Source organism: Symsagittifera roscoffensis, chromosome 2 (genome assembly GCF_963678635.1).
Source record: "Symsagittifera roscoffensis chromosome 2, txSymRosc1.1, whole genome shotgun sequence".
In the NCBI taxonomy this organism is placed as follows: Eukaryota; Metazoa; Xenacoelomorpha; order Acoela; family Convolutidae; genus Symsagittifera; species Symsagittifera roscoffensis.
The window spans coordinates 46706601-46728438 of NC_087063.1; the positions used below are offsets into that span (position 1 = coordinate 46706601).

Consider the following 21838-nt stretch of genomic DNA (forward strand, 5'->3'; position numbering starts at 1 on the left):
TGAGAGTAACTCGACAGCACCCCACCATTGTTAAATTTTTGAAAAATCATAAGCAACGGCATTTTTCGGGAACTAAAAAGGCCTGAGCAGTCAAATTTAGAAGGCAAATTACAACAACTGTGTAACATTCGCCCATACATTACAGTGACGGAGCGTAGAAAAGTACCTATTGACGACTGCTTGACGTCAGATACTTAAAAAACCATTTCTAGGCCATCAGCCAAACGACTTTTGCTCAGCTTTATTTACATTCGAAAATAACCACATAGCTGGGTCTCGGATCCCCAGACTACGTGATTAGTACTGAAAACACGGCTAGAAAACCATATCTTACTACGTTTTTAGTGACAGTTATATACTAAATCCATTGGAGATGGATTAACTCTTTTCTGGACTCTGACTACTCATGCTCTGAAATACTAAACAATATTGGAGTTAATTAAATCGTTCAGGGCATTACAGTAGCTAAAATATGTATCTACAGTCTCTAACGGTTTTTAGGGCACCGGGCTTCCAATTCCGTGTTCCCCGGGGATAACATTTTTATCTCCCTGATTTCGTGGCACGAGAGGGTACGCATCCGCTCCGTTTATCCCACTGGAACTTCCTTCAGTATCCTCTCATTCAGTTAAGCGTCTTATCGTGTCGTGTTATCACGATAAGAGTCTTCGTTTTTTTCTTCGGCTTCGTTACGAGGCTTCATTAGCCTAATTGTTGTGATAAACTTATTAAATAGTTTCATATTGTGCCATTCTGCCAGATGACACAGCATAACCTTCCCGCGACAGAAATAAAAGTGACTAAAGGCCTTATGAACAGAAAAATGTTGCGACGGAGGGTCAGAATGTTCTAGAATTTTTATTTTTAAAATTTCGATCGGAAGAAGAACATTTCTGAGAAATAGAAAAAAGACGGCCATTTTGAATAAAAAAGACGAAAATCAGAACCACGATAGAAATTGTGAAGAACGGTTGTATCAGAGACAGAAAAATTACGGAGCCTCTTATCGTGGCAAGAACACACGATAAGGACCTTGGCGACAGATATTTGTGGAGACGGAGGCTTCAGTGGGGGGAAGAGAAATACCACGGAACCCTCCCGGGACACGAAATATAGGAGATAAGAGTGTTATCTCAAGAAAATCACGGGAGCGGAGGCTTGGTCCCCCAGAGACTGTTATATGTGAAGGGACTGTGTAAACTGACTATAACAGCTGCTGTAATGTCCTAGATCTGAATTAAACACCGATATTATTTGATATTTCAGGACATGAGTAGATAGAAAAAGGAAAGGGTCAATCCATCTCCAATGGATTTAATATAAAACTGTCACACAAAAACATATAAAAATAGGTTGTTCGAGCCGTGTTTTTAATGACAATCACGTAGTCTGAGGATCCGAGACTCAGCTATGTGGTTGTGTTCGCATGCAAACGAAAGCTGATCAAAAGTCGTTTGACTGATGGCCTAAAAATGGTAACTTTTTACTTTGCCCTAAACAGACCAGAAAATCAACTGGCAAGGTCGAGACGGTGAAAAACGAGTAGAATTAAGGTAACTGACGCCTGCCAGTCGTTGATAGGTACTTTTTCTACGCTCCGTCGCTGTGTGATATTTGGGCGAATGTTACATAGACGTTTTTATGGCGCTCCTGGGTGGGCCTGTTAAAGGCATGAAACCATCATGATCAGCAAGCGTTTCAGCGACGTACCCTCCGCTCCGGGCGTAAGCGCGAGTTAGAGGCCTTAATGACCGTTGTTGTACTAGGGGGAAGGTGCGTACCCTCCGTCTAGTGCAATTTAGCTTTTTAACTTAGTTAACACCGAAAATTCCGGGGGCCGGAGGGTTAGGTGGGAAATCTAGAGCCCGCTTGTCCTGAGGTCCCAGGATCAAAAACAATTAAAGAGAAAGCGTAAAACCAAACAAAAATAGTGTATAACCAAGAAAAAGCCAAAAACAAATTTATTTAAAAACAAAAAAGTACAAAAAACAGTAAAAAAATCCAAAAAAGACCAAAAACAGTAAAAAACATAAAGTGACAGTTTATATGTTATTTCCGGACGAGATGTGATCTGACCTTCCTATTTGTTGTTGTTTCAGATTGATTTATATCGTTTCTGATAGAGAGATTGTGTGTTTTGGTGAAGGGTTGGGTACCCTCCCTCGAGTGTAATTTGAGTGTTTAAGCACGTTAATGGTGATTTTGCCGGTGACCGGAGGGTAGAGTGGCAGGCTGATCAACGTGTTCCACACTCAACAGGGACATCAAGGACAACATCCGCAACGACTGTTGGGTATCGTTGAAGCAATTTTAGTATCGTTCGGGTACTATTTCCTTAAAACTTAAGTGGTGGGGGGCACGATTGGCGCGGTCCGATTGTACCCTCCATCGATTACAAATTTCCGAGTTAAGGGTCTTAATTCGGATATTTTGGTGCAAAGGAGGGTATAGTACTATTTATTAACGACTATTTATCGATTATTGTCCTTACTACATATTACTTATCTCCTATTTAGACCCAAGAAACACCCATTTTTTGTCGAAAATTACCAATTTTCGACCAAACTATAGACCCCCAAATTTTCGGATATCCGAGCTTTTCCGATAGGCAAAAAGCTTTTATATAGAGAGTAGCCACGTAGTTCGATCCCCTTTATTAAAGAAACCGCGTGAGCAAAGGTTCAGTGGAAGTTAGAAAAACGAGAATTTTTCGACCAAAATTTTGATAATTTTCTGTATTTTGTCAATCTGTTTTGGGGATCGAGTTTTTGAGTTTTTAGAGTTAGAGCAATAAAATTTTTTGCGTTAGGAGCGTGCTAGCATAACGTGCTAGGTTACTAGAGAAATTTTTGGGTAACCCTCCGAGTAGCTCCGTGGATAGAGCTAACGACTTAAGGTTTGGAAAAGGAAGGAATCGGAGGGTCCAAATTTGATAGTTTTTGGCCAAATTTTTGTTTCTAAACCAATTTTGGTCCGGTTTTTTGCATTATTCCAGTGCCGTACAGGGCTACTACGCTCATTTCAAGTATTTTTAGGCACTTTCGACCGGAATTGCGAAAAAAGTCTTTCAGATCCTATACAGGTGGTGAAAAAGGCCATTTTGACGAACGCGTTTTTGGCGATTTCTCAAAGACTAGTTATCCGATCGGGATAATTTTGGTACCATAAGTCGACGTTTTTGACCACTTTTCCGAATCGCAACCGTTTTTGGGTTGATTATTTCGGAAAAGTAAAATTTTTTAGAATTTGTTGGTTCGGAGGGTCCAAGTAACGGGCAACCCTCCGAGCGGCAGAAAATTTTATCAAAACATCTTTTTATTCAACTGGGAAGGTTGACCGTGTCAGCCAACCTAGTTTTAAGTCAGGTAGACCGCTTTCAGAGGCTTTACTGCGGTGATTTAACCCTTTTTCTTGATTTTGGGGGAACCCTCCGAAGTGACCCTCCGGAGTCAGCTAAGCCCTTTAGCAACCCTCCTTAGTGGAAAATTTCCACGAGATCACCCTAAGAAGTTGAAACAGCTCCCCCTAGAACCCTTAGCTTATTTTGACGCTTTTTGAAGCTAGTAGGAGAACCTTCAAAGTGAGATCAGAAAATTTGAAAATTTTGGAGGTACCCTCCGAAGTGACCCTCCGGAGCGTATTAAGCATCTTATTGACCCTCCTTAGTAAATTTAGGGGGACCCTCCGAAGTAACTTGGGTAATTAAGATACCCTCCTAAGTAACTTGAGTGATTGAGGTACCCTCCGAGGTAACCCTCCAGAGTGTCTTAAACCTTCTAGCGACCCTCCTTGTAAGAGACTTGAGTAAACCTTCTGTGGCAATTTGGGAAACGGAAAATATCCATTTAATTAGGATCATATTAGGATATTAGGCGTGCTTATCAGGGTCATAAGAACCCATTCTGACCCGGAAATTCGTGATCAACTTTGGATTCTATATTGGGTGTATTAGAAGTACCCGAACAAGATTTTTTTTGATTGTGATTTTGGTTGAGTGGTTGCCTTGAGCTACTTAATAGGAAAGTTCGGGCAATCCGGGAACAAATAAAGGAAGACCTCGGTGGGTGTATTAAGCAAATACACACCCACTTGAGAAGAAGAATTGTTCCCTACTCTCGTGCACTTGGAGCAGTCCGAGTGTGGGAGAGCTTTTTCATAGATTTGACGAATTTTCGACCAAGAGGTTGCCTTGAGCTACTTAGTAGGACAGCTCGGGCAATCGCAGGACACCTAAAAGAAGACCTCGGTGGGTGTATTAGGCAAATACACACCCACTTGAGAAGACTGTGTCCTGGGCTTCGTTCTTTCGGATCGTTCCGATTGGGGGAAGTCTTTTTCTTTAAGACTAAGTTTTATTTATCTATTTCTGAATCATCACTGCTTTTTATCGAAGATTGTTTAATTTTAACAAAGCAGTGACTTGATAAATTGTGTGGCGATAAATTGATACTGACAAAAGGTCGCTGTCACCTGTAGGATATTCTTATCTGATTATCGATTGTGTTTTGTGTGTCGATTATATCTTGTGGAAACTTAGTGATACTGTTATATTATACAACCGGGTTGAGTTAGCATTATATCAATACTGGGTAGACCCTGTGTGTAACTTTAACTGAGTCACTAATTTAGTCGTGAGAGATCTAAGAGACATTTTGATACTGACGGAATCGAGTAGGCAGCGTTAAGTGATTTAACTAAATCTTGTTTGTGGTACGTTTGCATTGCCATCAAATTACGAATACTTTCATTTTGTACAAAACTATGCAGCGCAGGGACTCGTTAGGGTCGACTACTAAAATTCCCAGGCTAAGCAAGGGAAGCACGCGGAAATTTAGAACTAGGCGTAGCCAAACCTCGTTTAGCAGCGCTTCCGACGCGTTTGCTGAAGACGAATCGACTAAAGGTCAACCTGATCTTTCAGTGATCGAAATGAGACTAAGGAGCGAGAAAAACCTTGATGGCAATCAAGGGCGGAGAGCCGAGGCCGAGCCTGCGAGCGAAACGCCGGTGGATCCCTTTGACGAAGGGGAGCGAACGCTCATTCGACCCGACTTTGAGCCAGACGGGGTCCTCGAGCGAGAGGAAGTCGAGAGGACAGAGGAGACCTCGGAGCGTCCCGAGGTCGAACCTCGGGAGGAAGTGTTGTACAGGGGAATGTCCAAATCAGAGACTAAGAGCTATAAATGGAGAAAGGAACCTTCACATCTGACAAGTGCACACTCATCCTTGGCCAAACAGAGTAACAACGCGATGATGTCGAGTATGAGTCCGGGTGAAGAGCAGACGTTCTCGAAGGCCAAGAAGAGTTGGAAGTCCTTGTACGACGAACGCATGGCGTCACAACCAACTGTAGGTTTGACTTCCAGTGATGACTACCCGGAGATAACCCATCCGGATGTGAACTTCACACCGTGCCCAAGGAACGACATGAGCAGGGAGGCATCTTCTGCCTCGCCGACCAGGCCTATGTCAGATGGGATAACGATGGGAGCATCATCAACGTTTGACAGACTGATGACGTCAATGCACAAGCAAAAGGGCGGTGCGTCATCAAGTACTAGGCTACAGCCACAGTTGACCTCGTCTTCTCTGGGGCTAACCCCGCCACTGGGGGCAGCTGGTGACATAAGTGATATGTTCGCTGGTGTGATGAATGGCCTGGATGAATTGAGGCGAGACATGACTAAGCGGATAGATCAAGTTGACGAGAGAGCTCACCATGGTCGAGAGAATTTGAAAGATGAGCTAACGCACGTGAAGTCGCAGGCGAGGTTTGATCAGGCTCAATTGATTCGTGACACCGATCAATGCCTGGCCGAGAGCCTGGCTCAGGCAAACAAAGAGTCAAAGGAAAGAGAGGCTAGGATGACAAGAGAGATCGAGCGATTGTTGAATGATCATGATAATACCTACGCCCAAACGATGACTGGCCTGGAAAGGAGGTTGGACGCCAAATCTGACTTGATGATGCGGAAGCTTGACGCGATCCTGAATGGGAATAATTGGCAGGAGCATTCCAACTCAAGGGAGCGCTCACGCCATGCGAATGTTGGAAATGGTACGGGCAACAGTGCCAGAGCCCAGCAAGGCTCGAGAACGAACTACGAACATAGAAACAAGGAGCGGCCAAGGGCAGCCCCGCAGAGGCCTGGCTGGACAAATCCAGTCCCACCGGAGGCAGATGCCACCCCGGAGACAAGATTGCCAACCGTGCCACAAGTCAGTTCAGTACCAGATCTGACTACAGTCTCACAAGACACAACGATGTATGCCTCGATGTTTGAGCCTCTGAACAGATCTCTTGAAACATTCATCACCAAGCTCTCGAAGTCAACCGAGAGAGGAGAGAGGTCAAGAAGAACACTGAAAAAGCCGAAGTCATATAAAGACGAGTCAGACGGCTGCATTGATACTTGGATAGAGGTGATGAAGTTACATTTTGAGGAAGAGAATCTCTCCAAGAAACAAGAGTGCAGCGCGCTGACGAGCAACCTGGAGGGTACTGCATTAAATTGTGTAATGGCGAAAAGAGCCAATGAGAGAGACAGCGCTCGCAAGATATTCGACATCCTGCTGAATCGTTTCGGCTCTGGAGTACAAGGGCACCAGGCCATGGTGAAGTTCGAGAAGAGGCGTCAGAGAGATGAAGAATCAATAGATAAATTCTTGGACGACCTTGAATTGCTCAGGAGGAGGAGCAACCCGGATGAGAGAATATCCGAACGAAACTTGGCGATCGCTTCGAAGTTCATGGATGGTGTAAGGAGTGAGGAGTTGAAGACGATGTTGGCCACTCACTTCACCCTGTCGCTTGACCAGGTACCCACGCCCGACGACTTGCGTATGAAGTCACGCGAGTATTTACTGATAAAACCGAGGGCGCAAAACCGTTACAGCAATTATGGCAACTATAGCGGGACAAACACTGGTGCGAATTCCAGTTGGTACAAACCTCGCGATGACATGGACAAGAGGAGGTCGTGTGCGAATTGTGGTTCGATGGACCATCACGTTTCTGCGTGTTCTGCATACAAACAGAACATGAAGGCCATAGGCTACTTTCTCGAGGACGCTGACGCGACCGACGAGAATCATGAAGAGTACGTGAGAGGGCTCATCATGAAATATGGTCCGAGGTGTTTCTTCTGTAATTTGGAGGGACACTTCAAGTCGGATTGTACTCAATTTTGGGACGCAGTAGCGGACGCGAAACATCCCCGCCACGAAGAGGCGCTTTCGGGTGTCAAGGCCAGTCGAGCACGTCTGATGAACGAGGCTGAATCTCGGAGAAAGGAGACGACACCGAGCACTTTCACGACTAAAAGGTTAAGACATGGCCTGACGAGGGGGTAGCCTCGAACCTCGAAACAGAGTCGTCTAGCCCACTCAAGGTGGATTACGGCTTGGCGGCAAGGACAGCTCTGCAGAATGTCAAACAAGACCTAGCCACGAAAGAAGTGGAGCAATGGGTAAGGTCGGAGCTGGAGAGCACAGATCTTCGGGAAAGTCTTAATGTCCTGAGTAAGACGACAAGAGCAGAAGACGAAAAAGAGCCCAAGAAACAGGGACTAAAACTGAACGTTATATCTGGCAAGACTTTCGGCATGACGAAGGCAGGGACCAAAATAATGTCTATCTTCTCAGTCGCAGGGCACCAGGTGGTCAAGAACTTGAGTGAACCATCCGAGATTACACTAATCCACCTGGACATCTATGCCGACTACCTGAAGGAGAAGGATCCCAAACTGGACTCCAGGGCAGTGCGAGCGCTGCTCACAACGGGAGGTCCGAGCTGATGAAAGTGGACGGACATTATATCGATGTCCATGGCCCTTACCCGATTCTGATGAACGTGGATGGCATCAATATCTACACGAAAGCTCACATAACTGATGCGAACGATCAGGTTGGCCGGATATACATTGGTCAAGAGGAGCTGAAGGTCAGACGAATCGGACACAACGCGATGCTCGAACAAGATGCTGTGCATATTGGTTGCGAGGCAGATCTGGCCGCACACGTTCTGGACGTGCAAGGCAGACAACTTTCAGTAAAGGGGCTGCTAGACACGGGAGCAGTGGTTAGTGTCATGCCAGTCAAAACTTGGACCGACATGGGTTTTGAAAGATCGGATCTCATACCGACAAACATCAGGTTGGCAGCTGCCAATCAGGGAGCGATCTATGTCGCCGGACGAACCCCGATCATCTCACTGCAGCTTGGAGGAAGACATCTTTGGATGAGCTTCCTAGTAGTAGAGAATTTGGATGAATCCGACCAGTTCATCCTAGGAAGGGATTTCGTTCGCAACTTTGACGTCACGATTGATCTCAATGACGGATTGATTAGGATCAAGGATCCTGAAAGAAAGTATGAGAAAAGACCCCTTAATAAGATATTAATTAATCAGGCCAAGGTGCCGATTTTTCTGGATCGAAAAGTTAGATTAAAACCGAACCAAGCCGTAGTAGCGACGTTTAGGATGAGGAACTTGAATGAACTCAGCAATGACAGACAGGTGTGTCTGGTACCAAATCCAAACAGTAAAAGCTCGGCTATTTTAGGAAGAAGCTTCTCACTCACTCAGAGCGGACTGTGTGTGAGTGTGTTATTGAACACAGAAGCAACAACAGTGACAATACAGAGGGGAAAGAAACTTGGCTACGCTTTGCCTCTGAACACAGACTTTCTGAGTGTGGAAAACTTGAAGAAGTTTGACGTAACTAAATGTCCATTACATGCGAACCAAGAATGTATAATGAAAAGAGTAATTGAATTGAAATCTTCTAGGAAATTGTTTTCAATGAAGTCGGAAACAGATGATGGGCTGTCTAGTTGTTCCAACTTTCCTGAGAGGCCGACGGAAGCAGAGTTAGCAGCGAATAGGCCTGTCCTACCTGAGATAGAACATCTGAAGGGTAAAATATCTGACAAGGAACTAGATTCGCTTAGGGCGGTGCTAGATCGGAACGCAGACGTTTTTTCAAAGCATAAGGCCGATATAGGTTGTTGCAATTTTGTAGAGCACGAGATTGAGATAGAAGAGGGCTCGGTACCTCATAGGGAAGGGGCGAGAAGAATGACCCCAAATAAGTCAGAAGCGTGTAGGAAGGAAATTGAAATGTTAATGGAGTACGACATGATTGAGCCGTCGAAGTCCCCATGGGCTTGTGGCGTGGTCATGGCGAAAAAGAAAGGGGGGCAACTCAGGTTTTGTTGTGATTTCCGTTATCTGAACGCAGTGACTATAAAAGACGCATACCCCATTCCCCGCATCGATGAGAGCCTATCCAAGCTGGGAGACGCTAAGTTCTTCACGACGTTGGATTTGGGCTCAGCATTCTGGCAAGTGCCACTCAGAAAGCAAGATCGAGAGAAAACAGGTTTCGCGTGTGAGCTGGGACTATTCCAGTGGAAGAGGATGCCATTCGGATTGTGCAACGCGACGGCCACATTCCAGCGACTGATGGCTCAGGCACTCACGAGCGTCACTAAGAAATACGGGAATCTCATCATGTGTTATGTCGATGATGTTGTGATTGCAACACCAACCCTAGAAGACCACATAGAGAGGTTGGAGGAGGTGTTTTCTTGCATGAAGCAGGCGGGTCTGAAATGCAAACCCTCTAAGTGTGAAATCCTCAGGGATTCCATAAAGTATTTGGGCCGCCTGGTTGACAAACATGGAGTGAGACCAGATCCTGAAGCGGTTGAAGCGGTGTTGACCTGGAAGGCACCTAAAACAGATACACAGTTGATGAGTTTTCTGGGATTCGCCAATTATTATCGTGAGTTCATCAAGGGGTATGCTGACAAAATATACCCCATGCAGAGATTGATGAGAAACAAGGGCAAAAAGTTCACCTGGACGGATGAGGCACAAGTCTCATTTAAAAACATCAAACGTGAACTTTGCGAGGCACCGGTCCTCGGCATGCCAACGGAGAAGGGAATGTTCGTGCTGGACACGGATGCATCAGTGGTTGCGATACCAGGCATACTTCACCAAGAGCAGGAGTGGAACGGGAGAACGGTTCTTCGTCCGATAGCTTATGGAAGTAAAGTCCTGAGTGACACTGAGATGAAGTACGGCGCACCAAAAGCGGAGATGTTTGCTGTGATCACATTCGTGGAAAAATACAGGGCCTACCTGGGGAGTGCTCCATTCAAGTTACGTGTGGACAATCGTGCCCTTGCCTGGTTGAAAACCTATTCGATGGATCAAAGCTACATTGGTCGTTGGATCGTGCGCTTGGATGGATACCACATGATCATAGAGCACCGTACCCGTGACAAGCACCAGAACGCAGATAGCCTCAGTAAAAAGACAGAATTTTATGAGCGCCTCGAGGAGAAGCAAGCTAACCAATCAGAGATCAAAGAGGGGTTTTCCTTTCTGGACAAAGAAACCTACGATAAGCTGCCACTTACTAGGTGGTTAGACAAATCAGGACATCCTATACCTGGACACCCTGACCTTCCAGTGGAGACGGCCGCGGAGATAAAGCTTTTAGCCAGAAGCGAACCCGTTCCGTTGGACCTGCTAGTCCGATCCAACTTGGTACAGCAAGAACTGACCAGGCTGGGTATAAACAGCATCGCTTTATTGAATAAGGCGGTGAACGTGGCGCCGGACGTCATGGGAAAACTCCGTGACTTGTTGGATAGGGAAGTGAATAGGCATGATCGTGAATGGATGGAGACCATGCAGAGGTTGACTGTCACCGAGAGAACAGAGAAGAGGCCAGTGTCCATTCGCAGCCGAGGCGTTGAACGGGATTGCAGGTCGATCGTCAACCAGCTGGTGACCTCGATGCCGAAAGAAGTATTGTTGAGAACTTCGTTCACTGAATATGGAACATCGAATCAAAACCAAGCTACTGAGGAAGTCAGGATCAGGTCGAAATCTAGCTTCACGAGGAGAGTGCACTTCACGGATGCAAAAGAGGAATATGAGCCAAGCCCAGATTGTTCGTCCATGGACGAGACAATGTCCGGGGAGTCTGACACCTTCGAGCCAGTCAAGGACGTCTCCTCTGATGAGTCAGACACCTTTGAGCCCGTGCAGGACGACTTGTCCGGGGAGAGGTTGACTAGACCACCTAGGGGCAGAATTTTGTCCGGGGAGTCGGGTTCAAAGCGACCGATGGACAGAGTTTTGTCCGGGGAGTCAAGAAACATCTCAGACAACTTGGAATATGATGTTGAGGAATCAGTCGTTTCAAGTGGTGACTCGAGACCCCAGTCCGGGGATAACACGTCTGAAACAACTTCCAATTCCGATGTGTCAGAGATAGCAATCCACTCCTTATTGGTAGACTGGAAGCAGCGTGGGCTGGACCGAGAAACACATCAGGATCCAGACAGGGACAGATACACCTCAGATGAAGAGGGCACTGTGGTAGATAATGCCGCAGACGAGCTCGAGCTGATAGCAGTTTCAAAACGCCCAACCAGATTGCTGCCACATGGTACGGTCGTCCGTACCAATCTGGAACCATCTGTGCAAGAAGCGACGCCTTTGAAAAAGATATGGTGTGTCAAGTTGATGGACGATGCTCATGCTCCGGAGATAATGAGTGGGCAAATGAACGTGGTGAAGACGTATTTGAAAGCCAGGTACAGGCTGTCGGATCTCCTGAGGGCTCAACGAAATGATAGAATGACGAGCAGTCTGAAAAGATGGATCGAGAATGGAGCACCTGACAAGGGAGACTTGGAAGAAGACAGCTACAAAATCCTGAAGCAATTTTACCTGAAGAGGAAAGACTTGTTGTACCTGAATAAGGACGGAATCGTAGCCTGTAAGCGCAAGGAGGAGGACAAGGTCCTTTATAAATACAATTCAATAGTGTTACCACAGTTGTACCAGACTGAATTGCTCTTTCGCTCACATGATCAGATGGGACATCAAGGCGTGGACAAAGTGTATAACAGGATACAAAAACGATTCGAATGGCCGGGATTGAAGAAGGCTTGTGAGAAATGGATAGCCGCATGCCTGTCTTGTCAACAGGCAAAGGATCCCAGGAAACTAAGGTTCCCCCTACAGTCAATAGAATCGTCAGGTTTCAACGAAGTGGTGCAAATTGATCATCAGAAAATCTGCATGACAGCAACGGGCTATAATCAGGTGCTGGTAATGATCGACCATTTTACAAAGTATGCGGAGGCAGCACCCTGCATGACAGCGTCGGCAGAAGAAACATGCGATCATTTGATAAACGTGTGGATAGCAAGGCATGGCTGCCCCATCACGTTCCAATCGGACAATGGCAAAGCATTCGTAGGTGATCTCACGAAAGAGTTAATGAAAAGGTCGCAGGTAGCGCAGGCCCACTCGACCACTTATCACCCGCAAACGAATGGCCTAGTCGAGAGGCAGAATCGCACACTGGTATCCATGTTGAGAGTCTACTGCTCACGCTATATGGATGACTGGGACAAGCACTTGCCGCAAGTGATGGGTGCTTACAACAGCACGGAGCATTCCACCACGGGAATAAGCCCACATATGATGCTGACGGGTCATGAAAAAGCACTCCCGTTAACGTTCTTCTACCCTGAATATGAAGGGAAGAGGACAGCACCGCAAACGTACGTGCGGGACGTTATTAGAAGACAACAGGACCTCAATGACTTATGCAGGAGGAATACGCAACAGGCGCAGATTAGACAAAAAAGGAGGTTCGATAAAAGGACGGCCGATGCAAAAGCCTACTCAGTTGGCGACTACGTCTGGGTGTTCCAGGAAGTGGTTCCACCAAAAGGAACCAAGAAACTATTAAAGAAATGGCGTGGTCCATTTCAGATAACAGAGGTGCATCAAGGAGGTCGTTTTTATCGGCTGAGCACCGGAAGAGCGGCTCATTACGAGAATATCAAACCACACAACGCCTCGTCCGAGGATTGGTGCATCCCAGCGGACATGCAAGAGGGAGACTATTTAATAGTGGATCCTGCTTGTGAAGTGAATGAAAGGGGTACTCGCGACAAGAACGACGGGAATGAGATGGTGGACAATTGTGATCTACCACTGGATCTCGAGTTGACTGAGCGAGTAGAGGTGGACGACGAAACTCTACCCTATGCCGAAGAAGACTGGGATTGCCCGGAACAAACCGAAATTGACAAAGGAATACAGCCTGACTTTCCGCTCACTATGGAGACACGCCAAAGTAAGAGGGGAAAAAACCAGAAGAAATACAATCCGTATGGCGAGGACTTCGTTGTAGACCGGATAGTAGTGAGTGATGTCATAGACTCGCTGGTGGGGCTGGACGAAGTAGCGACGCTAGAAGAAATCGACCTTGTGAACGATATGGATCAAGATTGGATCGACGATCGATCAGAACCGGAAGTGGAGTTCGAACCAGAAGCGGAACAGACTCATGAGCAAGAACTAACAAACTTGCGCGTGCTCGAATGGCTCCACGATCTGCCGACAGATCCAAAAGAGACGATCCTGACGATTCAGGACGTCGACAGAGACGGCGTCAAATACATCAGTCATGACAATACCGAGTCCAACTGGGTCGCCCCAGATGGTCCTCTACGTGTTCCACAATCCAACCTCGGTCTCCTAGACTTTGGGCGATCGACGGGGACGTCGATGGATATTTTTGTCCGGGGAGTGGGGGTAGGACTCACCCACACCGAAAACCTCATAATAAAAAAATTGAAATCGGCAAGAGAAACCGGAGAACTAGAGACAGAGGGCGAGAATGCTAAGAAACCACCTTTTGGACGAATCTTTGAATCGTATTTTGATCTACCGAACCATTATTCGAACAATATCGTTATAACGGACAGCGATTTCATACTCACGGAACGCACGTGCGCCATAGCGATAACTGCGGACGTAAGCTTCAAAACAGCATTAGCGGCCGACTTTAAAAGAGAGTACAAGAATATCGAGTTTTTATGGAAACAGAGGCCGGGTGTAGGAGGAATGATAGCGTTACCCCCTGTTGCATCACAGATACCAGGGAAATATTTGTGTTTTTTTGGTTACGAAAGCTACTGATAGGCAACACGTGAATCCGGAGAGCTTGGTGTTGGCCTTGACTCGACTTAGGGATTTCCTGGTTGAGAGAGGTGTGACCTCTCTCTCGTTGCCAGTATACGATCCTAATAGGGGAAAGCTACATCCGAGAGAGTTGTACGCTCTTGTGCATGTGATATTTTCAGAGACTGACATAGAGGTTTACTTACATAAAAAATACTATCTGAGCATATGCTAAGAATTGCGCTCGGCGATAAGTGGTTTTTATTAAGTTGCTCGATAAGAATCAGAGTCAAGTTTTAGGTTAGGTTTTAGGTACAGTATTAGGGATTAGGTTTTTATATGAAAGTATAGGTGTGTGATGTTTATGTGTTTATGTTATGTTATTGTTATGATATGTTTTATGTTTGTGTCATCAAGGTGACAGCGCTTATTCGTGCTACTCTGACAAAGATAAAGGTGGACGATCCACCTTGGTGCTAAATTTTAAATCAGAATTGTGAAGAGAATTTCAATGGAGAGTTTTAAAGAATTGATTGATGTTGCATCCAAAAATGATGGTTCTAAGTCGCGACCTGTTTTTTAGATCTTGATTGATCGAAAATTGTTTACTGAACACTGAATCAGAGGAGACAGAAAGAAATTACACGACACGACAAGAAGAATCAACACGAAAAGAAATGGGTGACACGAACGAACTCATGGAATTCCTCTCAGCGAGTCTAGGAGCGACTCTAGACGAGATCTATCAGCGGCTGATCGATTGTGATTTTACACGAGAAGACCCGGGGTTGGCGATGTTTGTGGTCGCCCTCCTCAATGCACTGGGAAGAGAGGGTCGAGGGAATCGCCCTACAGAAGTCGTGTTGATGTTGGCCTTCGGTGAGTCCGGGACCGCCGAGAGAGGCCGAAACCGATTGATGAGATGGAGGCGCGGAGAAATGTCTGGCCACGACCTGGCTCGTGAGCCAGGACTAGGTGAGCAAAGGGACCACCGGCTAGGTGAGATGCCCTTGCCCGTCCAACCTGCGCAGCCACTCATTGGAGCGAAGAGACAACGTGATGGGCCAGGCCCGTCACACTCTGTCGACTCTCCAACAGCTGCTCCTCCCCTAAAGAGAGTGAGAGTGAGCGAGATAGAGATCCAGACGTCGGAGACGATTGAGACACTGGAGAAGAAGGAGAGAGATCAGAGTGAGCTGTGTGCCAAACTTCAGGAGTACAGGGCCATAGCTCGGGAGAGAGACGAATGGAAAAAGAAATTTGAAGATCTGCAGGTGGCCTACAAGGAGGATGAGATAAAGCACCTGAAGGAGCTGTATATGGCGAAGGTGAGCCAAGTGTCACCGGAAATCCTGGCGAGCATGAGGTCCTCGGAGGGATCTGACGACACACGCCCCAGGACAACCGCGCAGGAGCTGTGCGCATCGAGAGGACCTGAGGTTCTGGATTTGCGTGCATCAAAGGGGCCCGAGGCTCCTCAGCAGACACGACCGTCTGCTTCGAGTCAGAGGTTTACGATACCAGACCCTTCTGACACCTATCTAGCTCCTCAATTTCAGGAATCATTTAACCAAGTGGCCAGAGCCGCGATGGATGAGATCAACAGAGGCACTGAGCGGACACTGGCTAGGATCGTTCCTTCCCAGCGTCGTGATCATTCATCAAATAGCTCGGAACGAGCAACCCGCACGATAGCGTGTTCTGCGCCTGGTGGAGTCTTTGAGAAGTCTCGCGTGGTAGACATCAGGAAGAATCTGATGGCACGTCATCAGTTCACGCAAGTGCCAGCCGAGCATCCTCGAGCCTGCCTGAATGACATGAGCTGGAACCCCGCCACGAACGACCAAGTAATTCCCCCAGGGAGTCGCCATTTGATCATTGGAGACAGTTTGGTGAGAGATCTGAATGAGATCTTCGTCTATGGTCATACTACCATTCTGTCCTTTGGAGGAGCCTCAGTGGCTCAAGTCATCAAAATGATGGAGTTCCAGAGCGAGGATCATTTGGATACATTAATAATAATGCTGGGAACCAATGACGTCTCGAGAGCCCCCGTGACTCCGGAGAACAAGTGGGAACCTCTATTGGTGTGCCTATTGAACGAATTGAAAGAAAAGTATAGACCCAAGCTCGTGATCCTGTGTACGATACCACCAAATCCATTGGTGGGCACTATAGCTGCAGATTTCATGAATGGCAACGTGACGCGGTGGAATGAAATGACCCGCAGTCTGGTGAGAAACAACCCTGGCGAGTTGCGACTCCTGGATCTCGAAAATATGCTGCGCATGACTGACCACATCGCGCTCACTAAAGATGGAGTGCACTTCAATACCCAACGAGGGAGGCATTGGATTAATGATGTGTTTCAGACGCAATTGAGGGAAGCGGAGCAAGAGTCGAGGGCGACCGGTTCTTTGGCTCGGGCCAATTCGACCGGAGGGAGTAGAATAAGGGCAACCGTGCCCGAATCCCTCGCCAACCGTCTAGGGCCCTTGGCAACGGAGACGGTTGGAGCCGCAACCGTCGCTCCGAGCTCGAACGTGAGAGACAGGCTAGGGACTGCTCCTCCTCCCAGGCCGCAATCGATTGGAAGCCGACTCGGCAGATCGGTGGAACAGAACAACAGGAATAACTCCCAGACCGCGTCTAGGAGGAACGATTCGCCTGCCACGACAAATCCTGCTTCGACAGCAGGACCGTCTACAAGTACCGTGCCAGCGGAGGGGATCGAATCAGGCAGCAGGCTGCTTTGGAATAGATCAGATCCTAGTCATTGGGGTCAGTATAAGACGGACATGTCGGCGAAGTTGAATATGAATACCTTGACGTGTCGGGAGGATGCGATGAGAATGACTGGCGGTGAAAGTCCCACAGTGTCGCGACTTTATCGGATACCGGGTGTGGATTGGCTGCTAGCAGAGCAGGAGAAATTCAGCTCCTCGACCTCACTCCGACATGTAGACCTGGATGGATTACCTCATGACAATACCTTTGGACCTTTAAACACCCGGTCGCTCACCGACGTTCGAGATAGGACCCGGGAAAGGACACCACCTGTGCGCAAGGGCAAGTTCCAGACGGAGAACAAGCCCAATAACAAACATCACAAGATGTACAGACAATTCGCTAAACCACCCGGTCAGACGCCGGGCGAGTATTCGAGGGATTACCCCCGAACTACAACAGTGGTTGGAGACGATAAGAGATACGGGAACCTGAAGGCCCCAATAGGCGATGGCCTTTTTGCAGCTTATGACCCCTTGGACATGAAGGCTGCCAAATATCTGGTTGTGGCCGGCTCCGATTATCTCTACACGCCCCGTTCTCTGTTCTGGCCCGATGTGATTTTCTTAACGGCGCCTAAACTGGACTGGGGACAGGCGATAGGCATGATGATAAGTGTACGGAGAGTGGTCAGCATGGAGCCGCAGGTAATAGTAGTTGCAGGCTCAAATGATCATCTACAAAGCAGGGGCTTGTTGTCACGTCTGACGGATGGATCGATCCCGAGTAACGAAGTTATAGGGGAGGCGATAATGACACTGCTCTCGGCGATGACCGAGGTAGAGGCAGCAGCAAGACAACGTTTCACCATGAATGTGGTGAAGGTGATCTTCGTATTGTCACCAGGCTACGCTGCGTTGCCTGAACCCCTTCAATTTGTGTACACAATGGTCACGACGATAGCAGAGGGGATATTTAACGTGATAATTCCTGCCCCAAACAGAGTGGTGGACCCGGACAATTACTATCCGTCCCGATCTGAGCTTCCCGCCGTTTGGGCTGACATCTCGAATGCCATACAGGGGCTCAGAGATTGTAGCACAACTCGGTTGGTGCTAGATGAAGTTCTGGGGTTGGAGCTGTCCAACTTCGCAAGATTATTGAAGCTAAGACCAGGGGTAGGTGACGATCATCTATTAGTACAACAGGTGGCTGATGATCTCTGGTTCAGACAGATGGATCAGGCAGAGAATGAGCAGGGAAGGATGATCAGAAAGAACATGACGTCAGCAGAGGAGGACCTCATGGCAATGGCTTTGCGTACGAAGCCACACAACAATATATGGTTGTACCTGTCACCGAGGCTGTGCACCTTGGGTGAGGACGCGTTTGAGCATGCGCCGGCAATAATTAAAGAGATACATGTGTATCTGAAGAATCTACTTAATGCCCGGCAGTTGGCTGGAGGCAAGATGTTGAAACTGATGCAAGACGTAAACACGATGTCGCTGGATAAGTTCCAAGCTGACGTGCTGGCCACAAAGGCACAGTACGAACGATCAGATGCTATCTTGGGTGGAATGGGAGTGGGATGGACGCCATCTTTCCTATCGACGTGCTATCCGAGGGCATCTAGGAACCTGATCGCGAGTTTCGTCAAAGACATCAGGAAGTTGTCGATTGGCCTGGTGCTAGCCTTATACGTGACATTTGGTCATGAAAACTTTGTGAAAGGACCGGCAAACCTCTTTACCCAAGCGTTGGCCGATTTAAGATTGGATGGACTCCTGACTCTGATTGCCATGACCTATGGTCGACTGGGAGACTTGCTTGTGCTATTGCGTTACCCTGAACAACTACAGGGACCCAGTCGTGAGTTCAATGCACAGTTGGAAACTGCCTCGCTCAAGAAGATGAAAGACTGGAGGACTCTCCTACTTCAATACCTCTTGCAACAAAACAGAAGCGTCACAGGAGAGGACAAAGTGGCGACGAACGCAAGCGAATGTAAGCAGTATTGTGGCATGCCCTTACTAACAGACTTAGCTGTTATGATGCGGATTGATCCGTTGGCTCTGGTCCACGGACTGAGGGAATTCGTCACAGTGGTGTATGGACCGGTGATGTTCTTTGCGTTCCCGGATGTGCAAGTTAAAGCGTACAGGAATTCAGTGTTGTACGTCAACCTGGTCTCAGTAGTGGATTGTTCCGTGCTGAATTGGGTAGAGCAGAGTGAACTGAGAAAGCTGGCTAGCGATGATAGGCTATTCGGAAGAATAGCAGAGCCAGGTTGGGTGTTGATGGACTTCAACAACCACTTCAAATGCCGAATGGGCCGTGAGGATCTTTCCGACATCCAGTTTAACCCAAAACTCTGGAATTTGAGACCAGTGGTGAAAGATACAGGAGAGGCTGTGGTAGTACCTCAATTGCCGGGAGCCTATGCCCATGCGAGAGAGAATCAACAAACATGGCTTCCTGGGTCCAGGCCGCTGCCGGACCAATGCCATCGATATCCACCGATAAGGAGGATGTTGTTGGGAGTCACATCTCCCATCATTGCCCCTCGTATCGGAGCAGCTCGTGACGCGGAGAAGAGAATGCTGAAGTGGAGTGGAGGGATGGAGCCGCGCTTCATCAGCTGGAACGCTGCCGCTGCGCATACGTTTGACTTCTCATTCCCCGATGCCTGGAGCAGGAAAAAGATCAAGGCACTACCCTCCAGGAGACCAGAGGTCTCGGCTGAAACGTGGAACGAAGTATATTCTTCAGCGGATGACTTATCGAGACTGAAGTGGTCAGGAGAAGCGAAAGTGGTGATGCTGGAGGTGGCAAGTGAGAGCAGAGGTGGCTCATATATAACGATAGAGGACCTGGCCCCACATGGCGAGGAGTTGGTAGAGTTCCTGGTCGATGATGAATTGTTTTATCATGCAGGAGACATGACCGTACCGGCTCGGCCGGATTCGGGCACAGACGCGCGACAAGGACCCTCGGGACCTAGGCCGAAACCTGATGCGGACGACGATGAATTGATGGATCAGGACGATAACGATGATGGGACCGGAAGTAAGACGGAGAAACCGGGAGAGACCGATCTAGGAGCGTTGGAAAGGGACTTGCTAGAATACCGGTTCAGTGAAGACGACGATGGGGAAGTCGATGGGAGTTTATTGCTAATGGCACCATCGTCCTTCATGTCTCCTACAAAAGAGGCGTCGGCCGATCTATCTCCGATAGACCCAATAAGCCAGGCTAGAGAGTGCCAAAGCAGGGATCCGCAGAAACTGCTTTATGAATCACCAAGGAGGAGGAAAATCGAAGAGTCAATGAAGATATCGTTCATCAGCACATTACCAGAAGAAGAATGGGAAAGATATCAAATGGAGTTGGAAGGCAAGACAGGAGCAATCTGGAGCCGAGTAAACTTCATGGAGAAATCTTGGGACGTGATAAGGCGATATGGGACGCAGTCCATAATGAAGGTGGGATTGAACCAACCCATCATGCGTGAGGTCCTGGAAAAAATAGTGAGCTCCATGGAGTCGGATGTTCTGACCGAGTCAGTAACAGAAGACAGTGCCGATGATCAGCATGTTGCAAAGAAATTACCTGTCAGACGAGCCAGGAAAGGGCTGAAGCGACTAAAAGGGAAGACAGGAAGTCGAGCCATGAACCCGAGAGTGGTGAAGTCAAGAGCCAACGCAGTGGTGACCTCTTTAACGAGCGCAGGTCGTTCAGGCGAGAGCGGGCAGGGAGATAGTACAACACTGACAGGGGGAGAAAAAGAGAATCTGATACCCCCTATGCTCTTGGCAGGTCTGACCGTAACCGCCACAAGGTCGAAGAAGACGGCGCGAACCCTGGCAGACACTAAGTTAGAAATGGAAGTAATCAGTCAATGTGGATCTGGAGGACTTGAAGATTATAGGCCCTCGCGAATCAACATGGCCAAGTTGAAACTGGAAGGACAACTCGACGTGGTCGAGTACAGTCGAATAACTGTGCCGGAATCGGTCCATATGGGAGATCCGGCAGGGGGTTATGTGGAGATGTTGAAAGCGAGGAACTCCGCGAGAGGGCACCTGATGGCTTGGAGCGAGAAGAGAGCCATGCAAGAATATTTGAAGGGGCTTACGGAGAACTCTAACTTCAATCGAAGAGAGTACGGCACAGTGATGTCATCAGAAGCGAACGAAATCGGATTGGAAAAACTGCTAGAAATTTCTTGGAGGGCGGCCCTCCAGAAATACTTCGATGAGACGATGAATGCACCTGCTACTGTGGCAGCATACCTGGCTCATCCTTGCGTGAGAACTGATCTGCAAATACGACTGGCTTGGTGCTTGATGGGCATCAAAAAGGCGGAGTATGAAGCCAGTAATGACTCGAAATCACGAGAACAGGAGCTAGAGTTAATGGAAGCTCTACGAGCATTGATTTCGAAAGACGATTCAGCGATAGCATGGGCTAAGCGTAAGGATGCCCTTTGCTTTGTCAGGTTCGTGGTGGATCGCATCCCCACTCCTGTGTTGGGAGAATGTATAAAGATCATTCGGCAAAAGGGAGTTGATTGCGAAAGGAACTTCCTTAGGGCACTCCTAGAGCTATATCAGGACATGCCATTGACCGTGCCAAGCAAGGAGTCGAATGATATGGAAAGCTATCGCAAGTTGGAAGAGGTGAGAAGATACTCCAACAAAGAATTGAGAGTGAGCAGAGACTTGATTGAAGCGGCCAGAGGACAAAAAGAGTTTGCAACACTAGGGAAACTGAAGTCGTTCCAATACGTGTCTGGTATACCAGGGATGGCGTATAATCCCTTCGTGAACGAAGAAGCCAGGGAAGCATACTTCGACTACGAGCAAGTCACAGTGCTCAACTTCTGGGTTGAACGGATTAAGGAAATTGGAATGTTGATGGTGGAACAACCCAAGCTTGGAAGTATTTTGGAAGAACGAGTAGTCGAGCCCTCGATTCCCGAGCTAAAGGGGCAAGTGAGTTTTGATTGTGGTTCTTGGGACGGTCCCTTGAAAACCAGTCTAGTAGTGATGTGGGAACTCATGAAACCTTCCTGGTGTCCCCATCCTAACGCAGGCTTAA

General features: G+C 47.7%; 1 protein-coding gene across 1 annotated transcript in view; it reads left to right on the forward strand.

Moving 5' to 3' along the window:
• The first annotated feature begins 712 nt into the window (after window positions 1-712).
• LOC134839471 (RNA-binding protein with serine-rich domain 1-B-like) overlaps window positions 713-21838 on the forward strand; it is a 169738-nt gene continuing 148612 nt past the window's right edge. Inside the window, exon 1 of the mRNA XM_063855039.1 lies at window positions 713-734. The gene's annotated coding sequence lies outside the window, so the exon portion shown is untranslated. The remainder of the gene's footprint in view (window positions 735-21838) is intronic.